Genomic DNA, 8188 nt, shown 5'->3' on the forward strand with positions numbered 1-8188 from the left:
ATGCTAAGTCACTTCAGTCGTGTCCGACTCTTTGTGACCCCATAGACAGCAGCCCACCAGGCTCCCCCTTCCCTGGGATTCTCCAGGCAAGAACACTGGAGTGGGTTGCCATTTCCTTCTCCAATCCATGAAAGTGAAGGGTGAAAGTGAAGTCACTCAGTCGTGTCCGACTCTTAGCGACCCCATGGACTGCAGCCTACCAGGCTCCTCCCTCCATGGGATTTTCCCGGCAAGAGTCCTGGAGTGGGGTGCTATTGGGGCTCGTAAGGCCTAGTCTTAGTCTCCACGTCTGCATACACCTGCTGGGCCTCAAGCGACTCTATGGCCAGTTCTAAGTTCTTGAGGCAGACGCCCCTCTAAGGAAAGAAAGCCCTTTACATGGAGAGCGGTGAGCTTAGAGGAGTTCTCGTTTCACGTTGTGACTTTCCACCACTTAACAGGCGCACAGTTACTAAACCCCGGCCCTTTGGAGTGCTGGTGAGCGCGCGTTTGACTCCGACTGGGGGCGGGACGGCCGGAAGTCCCGCCCCTCGGAAGTTCTCCCGCCCTCTCGGCGGGAAACGGTCCGGCGTCAAACTAGGCACGCGTGGAGGGAGAAAGGGCGAAACCCAACGCGCTGCGACTTAAGGGTAAAGGCCACAGACTCCACTCTGCGCCTTCGGGCCCTGCCTCATCCCCTCCTGGGAATCCGCCCGTCGCCTCCTGTGGAATGTCTGGGGTGCGTTACACCTCGCCCTAACCTTAACAGACCCACAAGAGGGAATGGAATGAGGTGGCGGGAAGGGGCCCTCCTAAGGAGGCGGCCTTCCCCGGCTGCGGTCTCCACAGGGAAAAAGAAGTGTCACGTACCACTTAGGAGGCTTGACCCTGGCAGTTTTCGGTCTGATAGTACTTCAGAATCCCCGGGCGTCTCCCCAGGTTATTCTGATACACGAAGGAGGTGTGCGCTGCTGCGGAGGTCGTTTCTCGGGTCGGGTGTGAGTTCCTATGTGCTGCATCACCTGAGGGGGAAGGCATGTTCAAGGGACTGATTTTCGGACCCACCCACTCTCCTGCGGGTGAATCGCAAGTGATGGGGCCGGCCTCAGGTCGCTAACCAGCGCCCCGCTCACTGCAGGAGTTGGAGAACCCTGGACTAAGAGGGAAAGGCCCGAGGGACCACCTATGCTCTTCAAAAGGAGTTTCCTCCAGCTATTTAGGTGAGCCAGGCCAGGGGGGGTTGCTGCTGCTGCTGCTAAGTCGCTTCAGTCGTGTCCAACTCTGTGCGATCCCATAGACAGCAGCCCACCAGGCCCCCCCGTCCCTGGGATTCTCCAGGCAAGAACACTGGAGTGGGTTGCCATTTCCTTCTCCAATGCATGAAAGTGAAAAGTGAAAGGGAAGTCGCTCAGTCGTGTCCGACTCCTACCGACCCCATGGACTGCAGCCTACCAGGCCCCTCCATCCATGGGATTTCCCAGGCAAGAGTACTGGAGTGGGTTGCCATTTCCTTCTCCAGGGGGTCTTCCTGACCCAGGGATTGAACCGAGGTCCCCTGCATTGCAGGCAGACGCTTTACCGTCTGAGCCACCAGGGAAGTTCCTGCCTTCTCCGCCAGGGGGGTTAAGGAGCGCCAATTGACGAAACAGGGTGGAGTTTGCCCTCCATCTTGGGAAAGACGTCTATCAGTTACCTCTGGAAACTGGGATAAGGTGATGCGGGTGGATACAGACCGGCGGCTCCAGGCTCCTGAGGCTGGGAGTGCTGATGTAGTGAAATGGCTCCTGGTACTGGCAGCCTGTTTCTGGACCCAGTCGAGTGTTATTTCTGAAGGCAATGGCACCCCACTCCAGTACTCTTGCCTGGAAAATCCCATGGATGGAGGAGCCTGGAAGGCTGCAGTCCGTGGGGTCGCTGAGGGTCGGACACGACTGAGCGACTTCCCTTTCACTTTTCACCTTCATGCATTGGAGAAGGAAATGGCAACCCACTCCAGTGTTCTTGCCTGGAGAATCCCAGGGACGGGGGGGCCTGGTGGGCTGCCGTCTATGGGGTCGCACAGAGTCGGACACGACTGAAGCGACTTAGCAGTAGCAGTAGCAAACTATTGTAAGAGAAAGTTTAACATTACTTGCATACTGGCCCTTTCTCTCCTGCCTTGCCTGCTTTAGAGGAATGTTTCCACGCGAATGAGTCCAAGCTGGGGATCCACTGTCAGCTACTTAGTGGTGGCATTTATTGTGGGATTTTCACCCCTGCCAGCCTTATCCACAGAATGATGTCATTTATCGTTCTAATATTTTGGGGGTGCTATTTAGATTTCAAAAAGCTTTTCATGTTAACATGTTCTAGACCACATAAGTAATGTTCAGCTCCTTTACTTACTTAAGTTTTAATTTGAGCTTGGGGAATTTATTGAGTGAAACCTGTAACTAGGGTAGTTTCTTTCTGGTACCTGGGGGGTGAGGAGGGTGATGGGGGGAGGAATCCCTTTTTTCCTCTTGTGAGAATGCAGTAAATGATTTTGAAATCTTGTTCATGACAGTTTGCATCTATTCACTAACTTCTGAAAATAAACTTAACAATATGCTTTATTGGAGCAGGTGCTTTTGTTCTTGGGAATATACTGTATTTTATACTTTAAAATTAATTTTATAATTATTAATCACTTGAAAGTTATAACTTGTCCTTTGCCGTGGATGTTTTTAAATATGTAGCAAGTAAATATAATGACTTGTTTTTAATGTTACTAGATATTTGGCAAACTTTATTTTACTGTATAACTTTATTTAAAAATGGTATAAAAAAGGGGACTAGAAGGTAGTTTGTGTTGTCAGTTTCAATTTAAAAGTTATATCCCTCTTTAATAATGAAAATCTTATTAAAAAGCAGATCGACTAAAATGAAGGAACTAGTCCTTAAACTATCTCACAAAGCAAAAACCTCCATGTATGATACAATGGACTATTTTTTTAGCAGAAGTATTTTTAATTGGAAGATAATTACTTTAGAATGCTGTGTTGGTTTCTGTCATACAATAGCATGAATCAGCCATAAATGTACATATGTCCTCCCTTTTGAACCTCCCTCTCACCCCTACTCCATCCCACCCTTCTAGGTTGTCACAGAGCTCCCCGTGCTTTACAGCATCTTTCCACTAGCTTTCTGTTTTACACATGGTCATGTATATGTTTCAGTGTTACTCTCTCAATTCATCCCACCTTGTCCTTCCCCACTGAATAGACTAATGTTTCAACAGATTGCTTTTTAATCTAGTCTTTTTCCAAATCTTAACACATTTGCTCATAGACAACTCAACCTTTAAAAAAGAATGAAAATTTTCCTGTATACTTTTATGTATATATAGTATGTCTCTTTATAACATGTCTCCAAATTATATGTAGGAGACAGAGTAACGGGGGATAAGAGTGTAGCCCTTACCTCAGTTTTCTTGATTCTCATTTCAGCTCTGTCACTTACTAGCTGTTTGAACTTGGACAAATTGTTACTTTCTCCTCGTCTATCCTTATAGCTCCCTTGCATGGTTGCTGTAAAGACTAAAAATAATAGGTTTATAGAGGTTTACAGGGCCTGACCTACCATTGGACTTGCTGAACATTAGAAGCTTCTATTACAAAACCTGTGAAAAATGAGAAACAGTGAAATAAAACACTACCAGCTAAAGACAACAAGTGTTAATATGTTGCTGTTTTCCATCTAATTTTATATTTGCCTCTAGATAGTTGGGGTCATACTGTAGATAAAATTTTGAGTCTTGCTCTTTTTGATTATATTGTAACATAAGCATTTTTCCATGTTATCAAACATTTCAAGTAAATGTCAATATTCTTGTAACAATATCCTATCCTGTGGATATACTATGATGTACCTACCCATTCCTTTTTTAATGGAATATTTAGGTTAAAAAACTGCCAAAACTAGTAAACGTGTGTGTGCACGTGTACTAAGTCACTTTAGTCACGTCCGACTCTGTGTGACCTTGTGGACTGTAGCCTGCCAGGCTCCCCTGTCCATGGGATTCTCCAGGCAAAAATACTGGAGTGGATTGCCAGTGGCCTCTTCCAGGCGGTCTTCCTGACCCAGGGATTGAACCCATGTCTCTTACATCTCCTGCATTGGCAGGCATAGGGTCCATGGGGTCGCAAAGAGCTGGACATGACTGAGCAACTGAACTGAACTGAACTGATTGGCAGGCAGGTTCTATACTGCTAGCACCACCTGGGAAGCCCCCAGTAAATATGTGTATATTACTTTATAAAAGATTTGCATATTTGTCATTAAATTTTTTGTTGGGAATTTTAATTTTGAGAGTAAGAATGAGCAATAGAATAATTGTCTCCCTTTAACTACATAGTATTGGGTTAAATAAGAATTTTTGAATTCTTTGAGTCCTGATTTATTGTTCTAAGAAGTTGACTGGACCCTGATATCTTTTTCTAAAAAAATCAGTTTAGCATTTTAAAGTAAAGAATGTGAGAGGCCATATTAGGGTTGCCAGTTATTTTTAAAATTCTTCTAATGAATGATTTATAAACAAAGATTTAAGCTTGAACGTAAGCAGAAGTTGTTAGAAAAAAACTTTAGTATTAAGCTAAGCTTGTGAAGAGAAATGCACATCTAAAGAGTGTGTGTGTATTTGTGTTCTAAACCTCTGATTCATGGAGGGGTGCCCAATCTGAAATGATGGGAGGAAAATTTACAGAAAAGGAAATAAGGAAGGAGGAGCAGAGCAGTTAGATTCAATCAATAATTCATGTGTTTGTTTAATAAAACCTATTGAACCTTAAGTGCCTGTAGAACTTAAGAATGTGAGGTGCATTCATGTATGTTCTCAATTTTAATTCTTGTAACAACTCTATAAAGTTGGAAATTTCTATTTTATAGATGAGGAAACTGAGCCACAGAGAACTTAAGTATACCTAATATCTAGTAAGTTTCAGGGGCTTCCCTGGTGGCTCAGTGGTAAAGAATCTACCCTGCCAGTTCAGGAGATGTGAGTTTGATCCCTGGGTCAGGAAGATCTACTGGAGAAGGAAATGGCAACCCAATCCAGTATTCTTGCCTGGAGAATCGCATGGACAGTGTAGCCTGGCGGGCTACAGTCCATGGGGTTGTAGAGTCGGACACGACTGAGCACATGTGTTCTTTTCCTACTCCTTTGCATACTGCACTTCTGGAAATCTCAAAATAGATTTAAATTGAGAGAATACCTTTATCTTATAGATGAAATATAAGGAAAAAGAATGCAGACAAGCATGCAAAGTGAGGACACAAAGAAAATACAAGGTGAGAAATTTATGGATCATATATCTGGGATTTGTTTTTTAGTCTATTTGTGGAATATACTGCAGATTATCTGACAGGCTCCAGGAATTGAAAGAATTATTCAGTAATTTACATAAATATTTATTAAACATCTAGTCTGTACCAGTCACACTGACTTCAGGAAACTGACATTCTAATGGGTGATGGCATGCTGATAATTAGAATACCATATGATAGCTGATTCAATGGAGGTATATGTAATAACTGTGGAAACCTGAGAGGACCACCAGCAAATTTCAGACTTGTCTTCAGAAAAATGGAAATTTAATTCATGGAAATGGAGGAGGTTAACCAGAGAGGAAATACTAAAATATAATAGGCTGGGAAATAGTACTCCCCGATGGACCCCATCACATCAGGGTTTGGCTGAGGAAGAGGACCACCCCCAAAAAAGACTAAGAAAAACATTTCAGAAAGGTAAAGAGACAGGAATGTGGTATTTGGGAAATTAGCCTTATGAGAATGCTTTGAGAAAGGCCTTCTTATTACCCTCATACCCAAGAGGCTCAGTCTTAAATGTCACAGATGATGACTGAAGTATCCACTGGACTTAATTTGTTTTATCAATAGTAAACTTAATAGATTTCAGCCAGATTGCAGTATATTGAGGTCTGGGTGGGAAATAATCTGGAGACAGTATGAATAGCTTGGTGGTGGTTGTTTAGTTGCTAAGTCATGTCCAACTCTTTGCAACCCCATGAACTGTAGCCTGCCAGGCTCCTCTGTGGGATTTCCCAGGCAAGAATACTGGAGTGGGTTGCCATTTGCTTCTCTAGAGGATCTTCCTGATCCAGGGATCAAACTCACGTCTCCTGCATCGCAGGCGGATCCTTTACCATTGAGGCACCAGGGATTCCCATGAATAGCTTGCTCTTCTTCAGAGCTTATCTGAAGATATATGGCAGTAACTAGAGGGTGGTTGTAATGTTAAGGATTGTAGAAGAGGTACAGAGATAAGAGAATTTGTGAAGGGACTTTCCTGGTGGTCTAGTGGTTAAGACTTCACACTTCCACTGTAGGGGGCTGGGTTCTGTCCCTGGTCAGGGAACTAGATTCTACATGCTGCAGCTAAGACTTTGCATGCCACAACTAACAAGATCCTGCATGCTGCACCTGAAAAGACCCCTCATACTCCAACTAAAAGATTCCACATTCCAGAAGAAGGTAGGAGATCCTTCATGCCACAACTAAGATGTGGCACAGCCAAATATATATATATTTTTTTTTTTTTTTTAAGTTTTATAGTTTCAAATTTTACATTTAGAACTACAGTTCTAATTAGTTTTTGTATACAGTGTGAATAATGGATTCAAGCTTTGTTTTATTGTTTTTTTGAATATGAATATCCAGTTGTTCCAACACCATTTGTTGAAAAGGCTATGCTTTCTTCTCTACATTGCCTTTTTTTTTAAAAAAAAATAGCCACTCCTATATATGGGTTTATTTTTGAACTGTATTCTGTTTCATTTATCTGTTTATCTGTTGATGCCATACTATACTCTTGATTACTGTAGGTTTGTATTAAGTCTTGAAATTAAAGACAGTTGAGTCTTCCATCTTTACTCTTCTCTTTCAGAATTGTTTGGCTATTTTAGGTCCTTTGCATTTCCATATGAATTTTTAAATCAGCTTGTCAACTTGTACCAAAATAGCCTGTTGGGATTGCATTGAATCTCTAGATCAATTTGGGGGAGAACTGACATCTTAACAGTATTTAATCTTCTTACCCATGAACAAGGTGTATCACTTCCTTTATTTCAGTCTTCTTTAATACCTCACCGTATTTTTTAGTTTTAGTGTGTATGTAATTCACATCTTTTGCCAGTAAAACTTCTTTTTCTCTTTTTTGGCCACAGCTTGTGCAGGATCCTAGTTCCCTAACCAGGGATCAACCCTGTACCACCTGCAATGCAAGCACAGAGTCTTAACCCCCGTACCACCAGGGAACTTCCAGTGTTTCATATTTCTTATGCCATTTTAATGGGCATTGGTTTTGAGTTTCAGTTTCCAATTATTTATTGCTGGTATATAGAAATGTTACTGATTTTTGCATATTAGTGGATATTCTGAAACCTTACTATACTCACTTATTAGTTCGGTAGCTATTTTGCAGATTCCATCAGATTATCTACATAGAAGGCCATGTCGTATGTGAATACTGATAGTTTTATTACTTCCTTCCTAATTTGGATGCCTTTTCTTTTTTCTTACCTGATGGCACTGGCTAGACTCTCTAGTGCAATGATAAATGGAATGTTAAATAGAATGACATTGGCTAGCTTCTCCAGTACAATGGTAAACATCTCTGTCTTGTTCCTTAGGGAGAAAGAATGAATTCTTTCTCTGCTAAGTATGATATTTACTGTAGGGTTTTTGGTAGATATACTTCATCAGGTTAAGGAGGTTCCTTTCTATTTCAAGTTTGCTGAATTTTTTTTTAGATCAGAAATGAAATTTTATTTTATCAAATGCTTTTTTTGCGTATACTAAATGACGTATTCTGTTTTAGTTTGTTGTATTACATTGATTTTTAAAATCATAAACTAATCCTGCATTCCTAGGATAAACTCATTTGGTCATGATGCATTATTATTTTAATTTATTTTTGAATTCAACTTGTTAAAATTGTTTAGAGTTTTTTGCATGTATGTTTGTGAGGGATATTGGTCTGTAGTTTTCTTTTTTCCTTTCTAATGACTTAGTTTTAATATTAGAATGAGGAAATAATACTTTCCTAAAATAAGTTTTAAAGTGTTATTTCTTTTGAAACTTTTTGGAAAACTGTGTAGAATTGACATTATTTCTTCCTTAAATGTTGGGAAGAATTTATGGATGAAACCATCTGAACCTGGGGTTTTCTTTA

The sequence above is a fragment of the Bos mutus genome, chromosome 18 (genome assembly GCF_027580195.1).
Source record: "Bos mutus isolate GX-2022 chromosome 18, NWIPB_WYAK_1.1, whole genome shotgun sequence".
Classification (NCBI taxonomy): Eukaryota; Metazoa; Chordata; class Mammalia; order Artiodactyla; family Bovidae; genus Bos; species Bos mutus.